The following is a 21,059-nucleotide window of genomic DNA, read 5'->3' as shown; positions in this document are numbered from 1 at the left end:
TAACTGATGCTGTAAATGCATGTACACATTGTGATAGAATAAACTGCTACCAAATGTCACCACAGAAGAGAAAAAAGGTTTATTAAGGTTCTATTTTAAGGAAGTGCCACAGATAACCTAACCTTCAGAAAGCACAATTTTGACCAGTCAGCAGTACCAACTTTCTAACAAAACCTCTCCCAGTTTACAGGTTGTTACTGTTTGTTGCAGTCCGGTTCGCATTGCTGGTAGAAATCACCCAACCAAGAGCAGCTTCTGGGAAAAAGAGGTTTATTTGGCTTACAGGCTCGAGGGGAAACTTCACGATGGCAGGGGAAAACGATGGCATGAGCAGAGGGTGGACATCACCCCGTGGCCAACATAAGATGGACCACAGCAACAGGAGGGTGTGCCAAACACTGGCATGGGGAAACTGGCTATAAAGCCCATAAGCCCACCCCCAACAATACACTCCCTCCAGGAGGCATTAATTCCCAAATCTCCATCAGCTGGGGTGCTAGCATTCACAACACCTAAGTTTTAGGGGGACACCTGAATCAAACCACCACACTGTTGGAGACTTAGATGATTGGCAGCATTTGTTAGCAGTAAAATGCATTTACATTAAGGAATGTACATTTTTTTTCAGGCAGAGTGCTATTGAACACTCGAGAAACAATGTAATACTTTCACATGTGCTAGGACACAAAAAAGTTCCTATAAATTGCAATACTGTGAAATTCATCTTTTTGTAGCTGGTCTAGGCACAGTATCACTGAGGTTTATTGTGAATATTATTTTTGAAGCAAGATCTTACTCAAGCCCAGGCTGAACTGGAACTCACAAAACCCCCCTACCTCAGCCTCCTTAGTTCTGGGATTATAGATCTGAGTCATTACACCCAGCTTAAGTATGTAGTTTGAAAAATAATTGTTAGGAAATAAGTAACCAGCTCTTAGACTCCATGTAAAATTACTAGGGTTGTAACAACCAAATGACACTAATGCAGAATCTTTACCTACAAATCGAGGTAATGGACTATTATCCAAAATAAGCAAAGAATTCTTGAAACTCGCCATTCACAAAATGAACACTGAAATTATAATATGGGTACAAAGTCTTAAGAGATTTCTTTAACCATACCAAGTAAACATAAGAAAATAGGCTTCACATTATATGTCATCAAGCAATTTCAAAATAAAACAATGACATGATGCTAAAATCCAGAAGACAGACAGCATTGAATGCTGGCACAGATGTAGCACATCAGGAATGCCCTGCCATGGCTGGTGGGAATGCAAAATAGTGCAGCCACTTTGAACGATGGTTTGGTGATTTCTTACAACGTGAAAAATGCTTTAAGATATAAAATATAATGATGTATCGTGGTGTTGCATAAGGGAATTAAGATATTCTGACCACACAAAGACATGTACATGATGCTTTATCAGCTTTACTTAAACTATGAAATTTGAAGACAATGTTTATGCCCTTCAGTAGGTGAGTGGGATGCACTGGTGTACATCCAGACAATGGAATGTTAGTACATGGAAACAAATGAGCTTTCAACACATGAAAAAATGAGGAGGATAATAAAATGCACATTACTCAGTGATAGAAATCAGTGTGAAAAGGCTTTATATTGTGTGTGTGATTCCAACTCTAGGAATTCTATAAAAGGCAAGTTAGTGGAGACAATGACATGAAAACAAGAATATAGACCAATGGAATAGAATTGAGGACACAGACTTTGGGTCAAGAAACTATAGCTACTTGATATTTGACAAAGGCCCTAACAATACAGGCTGGAAAAAAGACAGCATCTTCAACAAATAGTGTTGGAGAAACTGGATAAGCATATGCAATAAGTGAAAAATGATGTGGATGTCTTGCCATGTACAACAATCAAGTCCAAATGGATCAATGACCTCAACATACCATCAGAAGCTCAGCTACTTCTGGAAGAAAAGTTAGGAGGAATATTCCATGATCTAGGAGTAGAAAGAGTCTTCCTGAACAAATCCCCAGTAGCACAGGGTCTTGAACAATCACTCGACCAATGGGATCTTATGAAGCTGAAAGGTTTCTTCACAGACAAACATATAATGAGAAAAGACAATAGATTACCCACAGATTGGGAGAAAATATTTGCTAAATATCCAACTGAAAGAGGCCTAATTTCTAGAATCTACAAAGTACTCAAAAACCTAAACAATAAAAAGTCAAACAACCCACTTACCAAATAGGGCAAGGAACTGGACAGGCAGTTCACAGAGGAAGAAATACAAATGGCAAACACACACCTAAGGAAATGTTCATCATCCATAATCATCAGGGAAATGCAAATTAAAACTACTATGAGATTCCACCTTAGCCCAGTAAGGATAACAAACATCAAAAAATCCAAAGAAAATAAATGTTGGCGAGGATGTGGAGAAATAGGAATCCTCATCCACTGTTGGTAGAAATGTAAGATGGTACAACCACTTTGGAAAGAAATATGGAGGATTCTTAAAAAAACTGGCTATCGAGTTAGCAACAGACCCAGTTATTTCCTTATTGGGCATATACTCTAAAAATTCTACACCTCAGCTCATACAGATTTGCTCAACCATCTTTATGACTGCTCAATTTGTAAAAGTCAAGAGCTGGAATCAACTCAGATGTCCATCAATATAAGAATGGATAACAAAGATGTGGTATATATACACAATAGAATTCTACACAGCAGTAAGGAAAAATGACATAATGAAATTTGAATAAAAAATGGTTGAGCCTGGAACAGCTTATTCTCAGTGAACTCACCCAGTCACAGAAAGATAATTGCCACATAGTCTCACTCATCTACAGCTCCTGACCTGAATCTACCCAAGTTGCCAACATACCTACCAAGCATCTTAAGGACTGGAAAATAGGGAGGTTGGGGATGGAGGAGAAGGTAAGTAAGGGGGGGGGTGTACACAAAACTGGACCCAAAAGGTACATTAAAACTCTACATCCTAAAAGACAGAGCAAATGGATGAACCTCCACCAGGCCCTTAGAGGGAACACCAGATTCACAAGGCCCTGGAGAGGGTATGAAAAAAAAAAAAGTTCATTATCTCCTCCTATTTCTGCTTCTCTCTCTCTCCCTCCCTCCTTCCTCTCTCTCATCCCTCTATCTATGTCTTTTATATCACTTTTCCAGTTCTTCCTTGTCTTCTTGGCCACTGACCTGTAAGTCCTGGTACCAGCAGGTGGTAATCATCCACAATGAGCTTTTGATCACTGAGACCAAAAGAAGACATATTTATGTCAGAGTGCTTGAAGACCCACCATAGGTTAATTTTAAGGCCCTATTCCCTGAAGACACCATACACTGTTGGTATGTAGCATGGAGCAACATGGCTGGAAGGGAATCAGTCCCCAGACTGTTAGTTAGCATGTCTAGTGCCAGAAGGTGCTACATGAGTGACTGGAGGATAAAGGCAATATCTGTCCAAGCAACACAAGGCTTATCTTTCTTAGCAGCAAACAACCTGGCGTGATGCTCATACAAGTGCAACAGTGGTGCATAGCTGTGGTGGGAAACCAACTGCTCTCAATTTAACTAACTGATGTGCTCAGTGGACCAGAACCCATAGCTGGAGCAGGGAAACAAGTCAGAACCATATCCAAAAATGAACCTGCTCTCCACTAAACTATCTCTAAAAAACAATGGTTAACACATCTACTTGGTGTTAACTTTACTCTCTGTTGGAGTATCTGCTTCTCTTTTTCAGATAGACACAGATCTTAAGGAGAGAACCACCCCATCATACCTCAAAAGGGCCACAGCTGAAACTAAGAATAATTAGGGAAACATGCAAGAATGCTGTTGTAGCAGACAGCTTCAAGTTTGCTGAGATGAACTTACCTACACAAGGCACATTTATGGAGGAAGGGATATTTACTGAAGCTCACAGATCTAGGGGAAGTTCCATACTGGCTGAAGAAAGTGGCCTGCCTTCACAGGACCAAGCAGAAAGACAGAAAAGCACAAACCAAAAGCCACACAGTACAGCACACTTCAGGAATTCCTGCTAGGCACACTTTGCATATCCTTAGATTGAAATCTGAAACCCACCACCACACCTTAAGATACACCCAGTGACACTGCCTCCAGCCAGGTGATGGCAGATACAAACAACAAACAGTAAAAAACCTGAATATATTGGGGGCCATCTATTCAAGCCATCACATTCTACCCCTGGCCCACAATAGATTTATAACCATAACACATTGTAAATTGTACTGTTTAATTTCAATGGTCCCCACAGTCATGACCAATTTAAGATAGTAAGTCCTGTAAAATCAAACAAGTTAAATATTCCAACATATAAAGGTACAGAGTAAACATTTTCAATTGTTATAATGCATAGCAAGGAGAGACAAAAACAATGCAAACTCAACCACCATCAAACAAACATCAAACTTCTTCAGTTCAAGTCCAATACAACCAAAGGCTGACAGTGTCCAGATTTTCCAATTCCACCCCTCCAGCGGGGCAGAGTAGCCAGGGAACACTTCTATCTCAGGCCAACAGTGCACTCTATGGTAGCGCTTTCATAGTCCTGGTATATCCAGAAAAATCTTGTGTTCTTCATGCAAACCATGGTCCATCTTTCAAAGGCTCTTTCAGCCTATCAGGGCATCAGACCCAGTCTCATGCCACATCTCAGCAGCAGCTCCTGGAACCGTATGCAATTCATGACTACTCCATGCATTTTTCATGCTTGTGAAACCAATACCAGCTGTGCAGGACACAGCCATATTCTTTTTTTTTTTTTTTTTTAATTTGAGAGCGACATACACAGAGAGAAAGACAGATAGAGGGTGAGAGAGAGAATGGGCGCGCTAGGGCTTCCAACCTCTGCAAACGAACTCCAGATGTGTGCACCCCCTTGTGCATCTGGCTAACGTGGGACCTGGGGAACCGAGCCTCGAACCGGGGTCCTTAGGCTTCACAGGCAAGCGCTTAACCGCTAAGCCATCTCTCCAGCCCAACACAGCCATATTCTTAATTCAGGGACAAAACAAATCACAGCCTTGAAAAGCAGGTTCCTTCTCCAGTCAAATCTTTCTAAAAGTGTTCGCATTTCTATGATAGTCTTTCCTCAGGCATCCTTTCCATGGTAAAGCAGTTGGACCATCTTCTTTAAGATTGCTAATATGTTTGACAATAGCAGATTCAGTAACTTAAAACCAGTCTCAGTGCCCGTAATTTTAACTTGCATGAGGTTTTCCAGCTTAAAATCTTAAATCTCTCAGTCCAATATCTCTAGCCAAGCATTACTTTTATTTTTGCTGTTAATCACAATGGGACCTTGCATTATTAATAGGTTACTTGCTTCTGTTAGGGAACACATTAATACAGTACAGCTTATGGTTTTTAAAGATCACAGTATATACCATTAGACTCCACTCACTAACTCAATTCGGATCCATGCTTGGCTCCTCATGTACATAGAAAGGGGAAAATGAGAGACCAAGGAGAAGTAATGTGCTGCATCTGTCTTCTGTGACCTCGCTTAGTGGCTGGACAGTGGTGCTGCCATTTAAAATCAGACAGCCAATTTGACTCAGATGAGGAACTAGCTGACTAATATGCTAGTTTTGCTTCTGTATTCATGCTTGCTTAGCTATAGCCCGCCCCCCTCGATTCCTGGGAAGCCTCCACCCAAGAACATTCCAGAGATACCTAGCCATGGAGGCCCCGGCCTCTTGCAAAAGATAAGTTTTGCTAACAGCTCTTGCAAAACATAGGTTCTGCAAACAAGTTACTGACCTAAGATAAGTAGGCTGGAGTTCTCACGCACACCGTCTCTGAAATTCCTGTGCATGCCCTCTTAGAACCAATCATTTTAACAGTCACAATGATGTAACCTCAGTAATCTTTTTTCTTTATAAACCCCTTACCTCTGAGGGTCTGGGCTCTCTCCCTCAGTACCACTGTGCTGGACTGTGTGGACGGAGCCCAAGCCTAGGCTTTAAATAAAGAAAACTGCTGCTTTTATATTTGAGTGTCTCAGCCTCTGTGACAGTTCTCTGGGTGACTCCTGGGTGACCGGCGGTCTTGGCTCCTGGTCAGGGATCTTAGCACAACAATATATTGGCTTCTTAAAATTTACTGTAATTTACCTTGGCTACTTCATTCTACATTATGTTTATAATAAATTAAAAAGAAAACTGTCAAAAAAAGAGAGAAAAAAACATATGGCCACATAGCCCCAGTGCTGAAGGTGTTGAGACAGAAGGATCACTGGAACTTCCTGATTAGCCAGTCTAAGTGTAAAATGGTGAGCTCCAGGTATAGTAAGAGACTCTGCCTTAGGGAGAAAAAAACCCAGAATAATAGAGGAGGACAGCCAAAGTCCTCCTCTGGCCTCCGCACCCTTGTATATGGAGCACATGTCTGCACTCATGCACATATGCATGTGCACACGCATACATACATTAAAAATAATATTAATGAAACATAAAGTCAAAGTACAGTCATCATGTATTCTGAATAGAATATTATTTGCCATCCCAATTATGTTCCTATCAGCATTGCATCACATTGTCACAAATTAGAGTGGATTAACATAATAAACTCGTCATCTTCTGGGGCTGAAGGTTAGAAGTCAGGCAGGTGATCCAGTCCTAGAATCCCCTGGAGGCTCTGGGGAGGATTTGTGCCTCTTCCTGTTTCTTGAGACTGTTGCAGCCTTTGGGCTCATGGCCACATTATCCAGCATCTGCTTCTGTCATCACAGTGTCTTATCTCACACTAACTCTCCTGACTCCCTTCTATAAAATCCTTTGGTAACTGTTGTCAGTACTGTTCCAAGGGCGGTCCAGGGCACTCCCCTCATCCAGATACTTGGCTTGCAGTTCCAAAACCTTTCCGTCATGTAAGATGACATATTAAGAACAGATTTGGATAGGGACATCTTTGGGGACATTATTATGCCTAACACGCTCTATCTGTAGCTCTACCCTTCACCCCTATTGGAAGGCTCCTCATACTGTTCATTTCCTGATAGTTGTGGATTGACTGAAGGTAGAAGGAATTTCAGTTCAGACAATCAAACATCACTCTGGAGTTATGGAGTTGGGACAAAGTTCCCATTTGGAAATTGTGCAGATTATCTGATAACGCATATGGTCCCAGGCTGCCAATAAGGTCTGTGGAAACTGAGGCCAGGTGAAGCAATGTAAAGAGGGCAGTCTGCAAAGAGAAAAGGAGTGGAGCAAGAGATGGCATGGTTGGGGTGGCTGGAGGCAAGTAAAGACCCTCTTGTCATCCCACCCCCACAGTACTGCATCCTGTTGTTTTCTGGCTTCTGTTTACATTTTCAGGCTCCCTAGTAAACATCCCCCAAATCTCTAAAGTTTTCTTTTAACTTAAGCACCAAGCATTTATGTGATTAAAATATTTCCTTTGTCTCTCACTGCATTGCTAAACTGTATAGCATAGCATGGACCTCATCCTCTATAGAGAGATGATCAATACCATCTAAGACAGTGCTTGGTAGAACTTGTACACTAGTAAATAAAACCTATTCCCTGGAAAGGTGGGAACAAAATAAACTGAGAATTAATTTTATTAGGCCTGAGATCATATTCCCCTGAAGTGAGATAGGGAAGTTGGGACTCTTCATAGTTCACAGGTAAGGAAGTTCCTTCCATGACCTTCTCCAGAGCAAATGAATATAATACAGGTCTGAATGCATAGAGTAAGGACTCATGAAGGCACAGTCAACAACTCTGAGGACTGATGTTCCAAATACTGCACTTGGATAAAAAAACTGTGTGGGTGACCTGAATCAGACTGTGTCTACTGCTGGGATGATAGATTATTATCCTTTGCCCTCTTGCACACCAATTCACCAAGGCAGAATGGCATCTATCCAGTATGTCCCATGGTATCTAACATTATGTGTGTATACCACTAATGAATCCCAGAAGCCTCCCTAATATTGCTCTGGGCTTATGTTGGCTTCAAACATCCTGATCCGGAGTCAAGCAGTTTCCAAGGAAGAGTAGCTGCACATGTGAGCTTTGTCAGATACTGAGAGAACATGCCAACATGACATGCTGGATAACAAAATTCATTGACTGAAGTCAATTTGAATGATTTGAGAAGCCTGATATTCCAAATGCAAAAACAGATGTAGTCCAGGATGTGTTAGGGAAACACAATTGCATCTTCCACATAAATTAAACAAAGTCCAGACTGGAGCTGAAGAATGGGAGATTGTGAGTGTCCGGAGTACTGATTCAGGGATGGGACGGAAGTCCTCTGCCTTCTGCAGCCAAAGAGGGCAGCACTGAACCCCAGCAGAAGCCAGCTTGGAAGTCATTAGGCATCTAAGGACCAAATAAGGCTATGTTCTTAGTTTGATGCTCAGTGAACAATATCCTGGCTGACAGATGGAAGTGGATTTGTCATGGGCACTGTGAACAGAGAATGCACTTGTTCCTATCTTCCCACTCTTCTCTTTCTTTGTCTATCTTTCTTGGTTCCTTCGTTACTATGTCCTCTTTGATTGGATTCTTCTGGAAGATAAGGATTCCAGACCCATTTCCTCAAGGTCTATTTAAGGTCTATTTATTTCTCCAGGGGATTCAGTAATTGAGCTGGGCACCTTGGCCAGTGCAATTAAACTGCACCTAGACAGCTGGCCAAGGGGGCACTGAGGCCCTCACCTGGAAATGTCAGTCACAGAGATGACTCCTCTCTTAAGGGGTCCTTTGGAGAGTACTGTCTACATGGCAAGGATGTGCACATGCTCACAGCAGGCTTGCTGCTTGCTCAGCAAGTCTGAAAGCTCCAGGCAGTGGGGAAAGTAATATACTTAATTGCTGGGATGAAATCCAAAGAATGAGGAAGAAAGAGAACGGAAGGGCAATTTTCTCATTATATCAACTTTCCTGTATCACACTTAATTATACAGTAAATCACCCCTTTATAGCTGTTGCCATTATGCGCCCATGGACCTTCTAGAGTCGCTTAATTTCCAGCCACCTTTGGGATCAGGTCCTCTTGGGAATAAGCATTTACTTTATGCTGATGCAAAATAGAAAAGCTAATTTCAATGTTAAAGTGATAAATGCGAGGTAACAGCTTTGTGGCATTTGGCCTGCAAACAGAATAAAAGAGATTGTTTGGGATTAATAACCTATGGGGCAAATTGGGGAATTATGTAAATTGGAAACCTCACTCTAAACTCTAAACTAATTTTATTTTTCAAACAGCAGTTTTCTGACATGAGCATGCTTATCTTAAATCTTGTACACTTCATCTGCCTTTGGGGAAGGGGGCTTTTCAACTCTCTCCTGCATCTGGATGTGCCATTTATTTGAGAAATAACAAAAGGAGAATGAAGGGATAGAGAGATGACTTAGAGGTTAAGTGCTTGCCTGTGAAGCCTAGGGACCCTATTTGAGGCTCAATTCCCCAGGACCCACATTAGCCAGATACACAAGGGGGCACACACGTCTGGAGTTCATTTGCAGTGCCTGAAGCCCTGGTGTGCCCATTCTCTCTCTCTGTCTGTCTGTTTGTTGCTCTCAAATAAATGAATTAAAATTTTAAAAATAGGCTTTCATATGTCTAAAAAGAAAGGAAAACAAAGGCAAGTGTATGGTTCCTGGGACAGGGACAGAGTGAGAAATGGACACCTGCTCACCACCTCCAGGGGAGTTGACAATTATCTCAGTATCATTCTCTTCTCCATCCACTCCCTGCTGTTTGCTTTCCCTACTCTGGGCACACATCTGTGAAGGAGAGGTCTGTTAGCATTCCTCCTTGTCAGGTCAGGTTAGTCTCCTGAGATTCTCATGTCACTTTACAAGCAGGTGACTTACTGAAGACGGGGCTAGCAGCTGTTACAATGAGTTCTTGTTCCTCTTGATACCTAGGCCTGTCTGTACTCTGTCTGTTCCATCTGTTTCTATCATGTGACCAATACATAGCCAGGAGAGTTCCCACCTGGGTGAAAGTGACAATGGACACCCTAGGAGACATACCTCTGTGGTAAGAAGCAGCTGAAACCCAGCTGTCCTGGACAGAGGCTCCAGACCATCACTCAGCAAAAGTAGACTAAACGAGCCTAGTTCATTCTGTGAGACACAAGTCCTTGCCTGTGAAGCTGTCATGCCAACGTGCTCAGGATTTAAGGGCATGCACATGTCAGGCTGAAACATAAGAAACAACATGGATACTAACTCAGTACTCACATTAGCTTTAGACTCTTCTCACAGGCGAGACCCTGGGCATAGGATCAGCTGGCAGGAAGCAGCTCAGGCAGCAGTTGGATGGCACTGTGGCAGTGAGGGGAGTGTGCCACTAAGGTATTGCTGGGTGCTCCCATCAGGGAAGAACTCGCCTTTCTGCTGCAGAGAAGGCAAGTGCCCCGGCATCTAGTGGCCACAGTCAGGACTCACCAGTTCATTGAGTTTGGGTTCTTTCCTCCTAGCAGTGCCTACAGTGGTTGCACATAGCAGTACGGTGTGGCTGAACCCTGCTCTGGAGGGTCATGCCCTGCCCCATCCCCCCAGATGCTCTTTCAAAGCTGATGCTTGTGTCAGACCCCACGTTCATCTAATCTCATACTGCGGTTTCATCTAGGCTCACACAGAGCACTGATCTCCCCCCCAACCTAGTACAGGTTTTCAGCCCTGTTTGACAGAAGCCCTTCCCTGCCCCGGCTGTTGTCTTCTCCAGGTTTCTTTATAACCATGTTCCTAAGAGACTGCTTCACCATTAACTCCTTCCTACCATCCATTTCCTGAAGGTAGCCGGTGACCCATAAGGAAGTGAGGTGGTCAGAGGAAGAACCGGGCTAGTGAGCAGATCACTGCTATGAGTAACTTTAATACAACAGATACTTTGGGGGAACTCGGTGTGTAACTTGTTTCAGATGTACCCACAAGGCTGAGGAAAAGGTGTTTTATTTCTCACTCTATATCTATTTTAGCTGAAGGCTTCCTATGGGCCACCCAGTGCAGTGCTGGTACTTGCCAATCGCCTCCAATAAGAGAAAAGACCTGTCTTGGGAAGAGTCTTAGTGCTACAGTAGAACCGCACTGGTAGGTTTGAGAGCGGTGGCTATCAGAAAACACAGTCAGGCTGTGAGAGCAGGCTGCTAAGAGGCTTTGTTCTTGGGTCACTCACTTCTGCACCACTGGAAAACAGAAGAACAGCAAGAGCTAAAGTACCTGGGCACCTGAGGAGCATCCTGAGGAGGGCACCCTGTTGTCTTACCAATCTGTGTCCACCTGGCCCCTGGTCCTTTAAGGTCAACCTCATCGCATACCACAGAATAGTTTCCTGAGCCCCTTGAACACAGTCAATTTGTAAAGGTCTGATACGGGATGCCTCAACATTGTCCATTTCCTCTTTTGAAAAGCCATCTTCAACCTCTCATCTTGGAAAATATAGGCTTACTGAAGGGATTCATGATAAACACAAGTTCACATTGCCTAGATCAGTGAGAGACTGCCATGGTTTGAATGATCTCACCAAAGCTCATGTTGACATTTATCAGTTGCTGTTTGGTATTAAGAAACTGAAGCTGGAAATGAATTCTAATTACTTTATTAAGAGGTAGAGCCTTTTGGAAACAATTAAGATTAGAAGAAGATGTGTGTACTGGACCCCCATTCATTTTTATGCACAGGAAAAATGACTCACATACGAATCCTTAATGTTTTGCCATGTGGCTTTAGTGCTTAGCTGAGTCCAGACCAGCAAGATGCCTCTCTTCAGATGCAGGCCCCTGAACTTCAGCAGTGCGCAATACAAAACACAAAAGATGTCTACAGCTATACTATCCTAAATGTGCCTGATCTCATCTGATCTCAGAAGCTAAGGAGGATCGATCTTGGCTAGTATTTGGATGAGACAAATCACAAATGACTTATAATCCAAAGTCAAGGGTGAATTGTGGAACTATGACAGAACTTTCTTCCTGAAGGAGGATAGGTCCTGTGCCCATGGGTGACACAACCCATGAAGGTAAGTATATCACATGTGGGTAGGGGACAGAGTTGTCTCTGCCACCTGTCCAAATGAACTTTAGCCACTACAGTCTAGACCAAGTCCTCAGACATCAGGAAGCCAATCAAGGGGACAGTATTATACATTCCTGTCACACCCATCATTTGCTGGCCTGTCCCAGCTGACCAAGTCCATGGAAACCATCACCTTAGCTTGGGTTCTTGGTCGCTGATAATCTAAATTGTTATTTATTCTCTGAGGGCCTACACTGGGAATGAACCTTATCTTGGTCCCTCACAATGAGGAGTCAGCCAGGCAGGTTCCCTGAACCACTTGCCTTGCTCCCTATGGAATCACACTAGCTCCTGGGCATTCATCCTAGTCTGCACACCCAAGTGTTCCCTAAGTGCCCCTGGCATCCACTTCAGCTCCTCAGAAGAATATTTTCAGAATCTCCATGACTTTACATTATTTCTTTTGTATAACAAAGATTCTAAATACTTCAAGTAGGAAAAATCCTTCTAAATATAGTGTGGTGGTCTGATTCAGGTGTCCACCATAAACTTAGGTGTTCTGAATGCCAAGGTAAAAGCTGATGGAAATTTGGGAATTAACACCTCCTGGAGGCAGTGTATTGTTGGAGGCGGGCTTAAGGGTTTTATAGCCAGCTTTCCCTTGCTGTCCCTTTCAAACAAGATGCTCTTGGTCAGGTGATTTCTGCCAGCAATGTGAACTTGACTGCAACAGTAAAGTTGATACTGAAGAGTGGGGTCATTGCTGCTTGAAACCTGACTGTGTGGCTTTGGCCTTTTGGAACTGATTTTTAGGAGGAATGTGGAAGGATTTGAAACCTTGCCCTAAGAGATGGCTTTCAGTGCTGTAAGTACAGCTTGATGGACTATTCTGGTCAGAGTTGAAAGACCCAAATGCAGTAAGAACTAAGGACTATGAGGTTTGGCTTATAAAGGTGAGAAAGAGCTTTGCTTGGAGTGGGTTAGAAATAGTTAGTGTGAGAGGCTTGCTGTTATGCCATGTCCTGAGAACTTGTGAAGGGTTGCATTGCATAGAAATGGATTGGTGTGAGCAGAGGGATATGTCACAGAAAAAGTGAAATCTTTGGGTCCAAACCACTGCTTGTTCAGCTTCAATTGTATGAGAGATTATAACCATTGAGACTGGGCCATCTGACCTGCATTTGGAGAATAGAAAAAATGCAGTGTATTGTAGGGGCCTGAATGCTCAAGGAGTGTCCTGTTCTTCAAAGTCTGTTTTACCCCCACCCCCGGATTAAAAAATTGGCACCCTATCTCATATTATGGAATATATAAATGCAGGAAAGAGAGGGTCACTGAATTGGCAAAACTGTCTTGTGTTTTGGAAATGGCCATGGGCAGTGTGAAGCAGGTTTTCTTAATTTCTGCATGGAGACCCAATGGAAGCATGAGGATGGACTGTTGGTTGCAGTGGAGACCCGGTGGACATGCTCGGACAATGAGAAAACTGATAAGAGCTGCTGGCCTTGGATGAAGTTTCCCAGGACTATGAGTAGCCTAGCTGGAGGGATGGAATTGGCACTCCAGAGACTTGTCATTGGTTAGATTTATTGGACTTGGAGACTTGTCACTGACTAGAGATGTTGGACTTGGAGCTATAGAGTTTGGTGTTTGTCCTGTTTAAATCTTGTATTGCTCGAGTATTTCTTTGGTATGCCCAATGCCATCTTTTGTAGTGTGAATGTTTTTCTATGCCATTACGGGTTTTTTTTTGTATTATGGCTCAGTTAAAAGATCTTGGACTATTGTGATGTTTGAACATCATTGGGATTGATTAAAAGCTATGGGAACTTTAAAGTTGGACTGACTGCATTGCATTTTACATCATGGGTTGTTCTGTTTATGGGATCCAGGAGCATAATTCGGTGGTTTGATTCAGGTGTCCCCCATAAACATAGGTTTTTGAATGCTAGTTTCTCAGATGATAGAGATTTATGAATTAATGCCTCCTAGAGGCAGTGTACTGTTGGGGGCAGGCATACAGGTTTTATAGCTAGCTTCCCCTTGTCAGTGTTTGGCACACTCTTCTGTTGCTGTCGTCCTCTTGATGTTGGCATTAGAGTTGATGTCCACCCTCTTCTCATGCCATCATTTTTTCTGCCATCATGGAGCTTTCCCTCAAGTCTTTAAGCCAAAGTAAACCTTATTTCCTAGAAGCTGCTCTTCGTCAGGTGATTTTTTTTCTAGCAAAGCGAACCTTACTGCAACATACACATTCTCTTTGAAGCAAATTTTTAGACAGGGACATGGTTATTGTGGCTTAGTGGCAAGGTGTCTTTTGAAAGCACAGGATGGGTAGGGAAATAAAAAGATAAAATCCAAAATGTGAAATATCTCTACATGGAGTATTAGCTATCATTTAAAAATGAAAGATCTCTGTCATGCCACAACACAGGTGAACTCTGAGGACATCATGCGAAGTGAAAGAAATCATACCCAAAGGATAAATACTGTATGATTCTACATGTATGTGGTGTCTAAATATTCATAGAGACAGTAAGTAGAATGGTGGTTGCTAGGCGCTGGAGTGAAGGACATGAGGAGATAATATTTATTAGATAAGGACAGCCTTAGTTTGGGATGGTGACAATTTCTGGAGATGATGAGTGGAGCTGGTTGCATGACGTGAGTGTGCTTAGTACCATACAACTCAAGGAGTAAGGTAGTTACTGCTATGTTAAGCGTATTTTACGACAATCAAAATAAAAAAAGAAAAGAAAGACACTATCTAAATCAAAAGGAGATGAGTTTTTGTGTTTGTTTATTTTTATATATTTATTTGAGAGTGACAGACAGAGAGAAGGAGAGAGAGAGAATGGGCGCACCAGGGCCTTCAGCCACTGCAAACAAACTTCAGACATGTGTGCCCCCTTGTGCATCTGGCTAAAGTGAAGTGGGTCCTGGGGAATCGCGCCTCAAACTGGGGTCCTTAGGCTTCACAGGTGAGCACTTAAGTGCTAAGCCAATTCTCCAGCCCGAGATGAGCTTTTAAATAAAGGCAGAAAGCCCAGTGTAAACCATGGCCAGTGGACATGTGGGACCTGGGGAGACTGTCTAGAGCTTCCATGCATTTCCACATTAATAAACAAAATAGACAAATGAAAATAAGCTGCCCTCTCATAATCTTCACATTATATTAGTGTCAAATGGGAGAGGAGTGAGTTTCATTTTAGTGGCTATGTGAATTTCTGTAAAACAATTGAACTTCTAAATCACCAGGCTTTCCAGTTTTCTACATAAGTTTAGAACATAAATGAAAGTTATGTCTCATCCAGGATAATCTGGATTTAGAAAAAGCAATAACCTGCAGGGTGTATATGTGCCATTTCTAGAGATGACACTCTCAGGTCTGAGACTAAAGTCAGGAAGGCAGCAGATCTGCACTGTTAGCATCATCCTGAGTGAGGCCCACACCTTACCAGCTTCATGGCTGACTGTGTCTCTGTAGAGTAAGCAGTAAAATGTGCCATAATCAGGAGACGGGAGGGAGGGTCTTATTACAGCAAAAGGATGAAAGGTCTTTTGGTACAAGAAGAATCCTAGTGGTCTTGCCCGTCTCACCAATAAGCATCCTTGTCATTTGTAAGTGTTTATAAGAAACAGAAACATAAAAGGCACAAGAAGCTGCCCCAGCTTGGGTGACACCTGACCACTGGAACTCACAATCCATGAACACAGAAGAACTATGGTTGGTGTTTCTTTCCAAGCCTGCAACATAAAAATCACCAAGGTTAGTACAACAGGAAGGACACAAGGTCAAGTACCACAGGCCTGGTCTTTAGTCCCCCATGTGATGAGGGACTAAATTGATTATTACATGTTCACAGAAATGTTGCTGGGGAATGAGTAGTAGTGACATAAATGGGCTCTGTTTAAGCTCTGTTGTTATGATTGTACTGAGAGACAGTGACATATGTAGGTGACATTCACTGACTGATTTAATTATGGATACCATCATAGATGGATTTTATGAACACAAAAATGTAGACTATTTTAGCTGGAAAGAAATGAACATTACCTATTCAAACTGCTTACTATCTGTATCTATTCCTAAACTAAGGCAGTGCCAAAGAGCAATCCACAAAGTCAGAAAAGAATGAAGCCCCCATCTCAGAGCAGCACAGCCATGGTCTACTCTGAGGAGGTTGTAGGTGACTAAAGCCTTGTGATGTTGTCTTAGGATACAGATATTTAGCTGAAGAGTCTCAAGACATTGGTGAATCACCTCCTATAGGGCTTAATGTACCCTTCATGGAGAGATAATGATACCCAAACAAGGGCAGGAGATGCAGTCTCATATTTGGGGCAGAAGTAAGCACACAACATCAACTTATTTTCTTTTGTTGTGGTTGATGTTTCACAAGAATAGTTAGGAATTGGGCTAGAGAGATGGCTTAGCCATTAAGGAGCTTACTGGCAAAGGACCCAGGTTCAATTCCCCAGTACCTATGTAAAGCTAGATACACAAAATGGCACACATGTCTGGAATTAATTTGCAGTGGCTAGAGACACTGGCATACCCATTCTCTCTATAGCTACCCCTATAAATAAATAAATAAATAGATAGATAGATAGATAGATATTTTAAAAGAAACAATAAAGAATAGTTAGTAACTATTTTATGTCCTTGTTTGCCAAATTAATCTTTTCAGACTCACACAATGCAAATTATATACTGGTATAAATAGACAGAGTAGATAGGAATTTGGGGAATTTATATTAGTTCACGCTGCAAGTTAGGCCTTTTAAAGATAGAAGTCGACCTATTTTATGTGTTTCAAAAATGCTTTTAAAACTCTAATATCGTAAATGAAAATCACAGAAATTAGTTTGCATTTTTTTCTTCAAGAACTCTGTTGCAATATGTAACCACAACAAAATATCATCTGAAAGTCAATCCTCATGCTTGTATGAAAGTCAGGGTCAAATTGACCTCATAGACCACACCATGCCTGCAGCTGTTATTTAAGGAAAACCACATGTAGACAGAGTTTAAAGAAGGAAAGCAGAGTTGATTCAGGAACTATTTCAAGAGAGAAGAAATCTCGAAATAGCACTGTGCTCCGTTCCACATGTAACAAGAAGTATAGATTTGTCCCAAGGTTTAGGGTAAAGGAAAAAGATGAGAAATTTCCAAAAGGGAACATCAGAAGTAGAGTGGGGAATCTGATGATCAACTTAATAGAAATTTTGCTGAAGGCAGATCCCCTAAAGAGGGACTTGATTAGAAACCCAGGGTGAGCCAGGAGGGGTGGAGCATGTCTTTAATTCCAGCACTGGGGAGGCAGAGGTAGGAATATTGCCATGAGTTTGAAGCCACCCTGAGACTACATAGTGAATTCCAGGTCAACCTGGGCTACAGCAAAACCCAACATGAAAAACAAAAACAAAAATTTGCAGAGGGGGCCGGGGTGCAGGGAAGATTGTTAGATTGCACAGAGACATTGCCTTTTCCCCATTACTGATGGCTACCCCCACAATGCATGACCCACAATCCCCAATGAGGAGGTTCCCTTTGTAGGAGGGAGGACAGACAGGAAACCAACCATAGTGCCAACATGGTTGTTTATACACTGAATATGTACATACTTAGGGGTATGCTTATCAAGAATTATCAGATAACCAGGGTGTGAGGAGCAGTAGGAGACTTGCTAAACTGACTTAGAGAATTCTTACTACAGCTGGACTGTTCAGAGGTGACCACCAAAGCCCAGATGTTGAGATCTACTTGGAGAAGGGGTCAGAGGTGCTCGGTAAAAGCTGGTCAAGAAAAGAGTATCTGTTCTGTTCTCTGCAACTGAGACTTACTCTGTGTCAACTCAGGGATACATGTACGCTGTAGTCCCTGGCCCAGGGCTATGGCGCTGACCTGCTCAACGATAGTCACCAAGAAGCCACAAAAGTAGAGCAGTACTGCTCTGCCATAGTCCTTTCTAGGGTGTCCCAAGATACAGGGCAGCAGCAGCACTCAGCCAGGTGGCATCTAGTGAGGTCGTAGCTGATGGACACTGCTGCTCTCACCTGGAGCACCTGGAGGTGTGAGGAGCAGGGAGAGCGTCCCTTGCAAGGTAGAGCGCAGGAGCAGGGGACTGTTCAGATCCTGCCCATCGCCACTCATGTGAGGAGCTGGAGCTGGAGCTGGAGCTGCAGCAGAGCAGAGGGGACAAGATACACGGGCAGAGATCATCCTGCTGTCCTTTTCCTGCCTTCCTTCCCTCCACGCACTCCAGATCCTTCTGTCATCCAAGTGGCACCCCTCCTCTTCCCCTCCTTCCCACCGCCATCCCCTGTCTGCTCTTCTAGTTCACCCCTCCCCAGGCTCCGGGCCCTCCTTCTCAACTTGCCCAATCTCTAGTTACCCTGATCTCCACAAAGGTGTCACCAAAAATGAAAACACCCAGTGACCTTTAGCTCTATTTCCCCAGAAACGAAGAGAGGGGCAGGCCTGGGTTTCTGCTGTCCTTGCAGTTCAGGGGTGTCTTTCAGCTGGGGTCAAGGTCTGGAATGTCTTGTCTAGGGAAGCCATTTTAGGGGTTTGAGGAATACTCAGCCTGTTTCTTCCTGGGGAACTCCTTTCTAATGCCAACCTTGCTTAATGAACATTTACATTGGAAAAGGGCAAGGTGTTCTCCTTTTCATGACTCATTAGCCCAGGATTTCTATTCAGCAAACTTTAAAGAAATTCTCCCTTGTCCAGGCCCTGTAGGGCCTGGCAAAGCACAGGCATTTTAGCCCTGGATGTGTGACACTTTAGCCGAGCTGTCCAGTTCAGATGTGACCTTAGCCCATGTGCAACTACAGATTTTCTAGTAAGCACATTAAAAAGTACATAAAAACAGGTGAAGAGGGCTAGAGAGATGGCTTAGTGGTTAAGTGCTTGCCTGTGAAGCCTAAGGACCCTGGTTTGAGGCTCGATTCCCCAGGACCCACATTAGCCAGATGCACAAGGGGTCACCAGCGTCTGGAGTTTGTTTGCATTGGCTGGAAGCCCTGGCGTGCCCATTCTCTATCTGTATCTATCTGCCTCTTTCTCTCTCTGTCACTTTTAAATAAATAAATAAACAAAAAATTTAAAAAAACAGGTGAAGAAATGCTATGTTGTATCTATTAATATCAAATGATGTTTGATACATACAGTTTAGTAGTAATGCTTAGCAGAAGTACCTGCTTCGCACCTGGGTTGTTTGCAGGCACCACCTGGTGATGCTGATTCTTGGGCCCCAGCCCTTGCCAGGCATTCAGCTGGAAGAGACTCATACTTGATGAACCATCACTCCAGAGTCTGGAGCTCCCTTAATGCAAAGATAACAATGCTCAAATAAGGGCAGGGGATCTGCTCACCTATTTAATGTAGAAATGAGGACACATGGCATATATTTTTTGGGTTCTTATTGCTGAGGTTAGTGTCACTTAAGCATGATTAAGGACTACTTTAGGTACTTTCTTTGCCTGACTCATCTTTTCAAAGACCCCTGAAGTACAACGCATATGCTCCATGAATTGACAAACTGGATAATGAATTCTTTTATGGGTTAATGCAAGTTGCAAGTGAGCCCAAGCAAAACACTCCAAGCACTTTTTTTAAAGGAAGGTATTGAGCTGAGTGTGGTGGTACACGCCTTTAATCCCAGCACATGGGGGGGGGGCAGAGGTAGGAGGATCACCGTGAGTTCAAGGCAACCCTGAGACTACATAGTTAATTCCAGGTCAGCCTGGACCACAGTGAGACATCTACCTAGAAAAACCAAAAAAAAAAAAAAAAAAAGAAGAAGGTATTGAAGGTATCTACCACCCCAATGAATAGCCATAGGCATTTGTCCCAGTGTCCCACCAAGTGTCATGTCTTATCTCAGCCCAGTCCCTGACCTTGAGGCATTCACTGAGGACTGGCACATGCACACTGGGGAAGGCCTGTCACATCACCGAGGACTATGGGGCGTTCATGAGGGTATAGCCTGTGGTCTTCCCTCCCCTGTCAGCTCTCAGTGGTGATCCTTGTGGCCTTGGGATCCTGAGCCCAAGTGCACAAGGCTCTTCCATAATCACATCCTCAGTGGTCTTCTGAGACCCAAACTTCTGTGGAGATAGCTAGAAGTTGTTGTATTCATGTGCATTGTGTTCTCAGTGATTTGTCTTTAAAAAACTTGTAATGTGTAACACCAGACAAAATATTAAGTGTTTAACCTGAAAATACCTTTATAATTGTACAAAATCAAAGTCAATGATTGACCAGGGAGATGATAAGCCTAGCCTTTTCCCTTTATTAAAAAAACAAAACAAAACAAAAAAAAACAGGCCTAGACAGTAGTTCAAGCATAAAAGTAGATTTGAGTCAAAAAAAAATTAAAAGAGAATAAAAGACCTCTAGATGGAACAGACCTGCATTCCACACTCAGCCAAGAATGGATTCACCACAAGGAGCAGAGTGCTGATAGGCACTGAAGGAACATCAGAGATGATTTGGATCAACACATCCAATAAGAATTTTGCTGAAGGCAGGCCAGGAACTTGACCACACTTGGGAAACAGGACTGGATCAGAGATCCAAGATGACCAGATATACCTTGCTAATGTGATGTAGGATTCTTCCTACCTGGGCTGTGCAAAGTTGGTCACGACAGCCAAAAGGTCAAGAACTAACCCAGAAAGGGTCAAAGAAGCCGATGACAACTGGTCAAGGAGAGTCTTCTATGATCTCTTATGTATAGGCAATTCAAGATCACCCCATTTTCAATCCAGAGGTAAAGGACAGGTGGTAGTCACTGGCCCAGGGTCATGGCACTGACCTGCTCAGCCAGAGTCAGTTAGCAGACACAGGAACTATAGAAGTATGACCCTTCTGGCCTCCTCTCCAGTAACGGCTTGTGTATTGGAAACTCAAACTTTCAGGGAAACAGTAGGTTCCTGTTCTGTTGACTGTGGAGCTCAGGTGTGGCTGTGGCTGTCCACCCCCTCTCCTGCTGCTTCTGAGATAGAGCACCTGTGGGGATGATGGGGTGAAGAGAAGATGTTGGATCATG

This window comes from Jaculus jaculus, chromosome 8, assembly GCF_020740685.1.
Source record: "Jaculus jaculus isolate mJacJac1 chromosome 8, mJacJac1.mat.Y.cur, whole genome shotgun sequence".
In the NCBI taxonomy this organism is placed as follows: Eukaryota; Metazoa; Chordata; class Mammalia; order Rodentia; family Dipodidae; genus Jaculus; species Jaculus jaculus.
The sequence above is the reverse complement of the archived record's forward strand: the minus strand, read 5'-3'. Positions refer to the sequence as shown.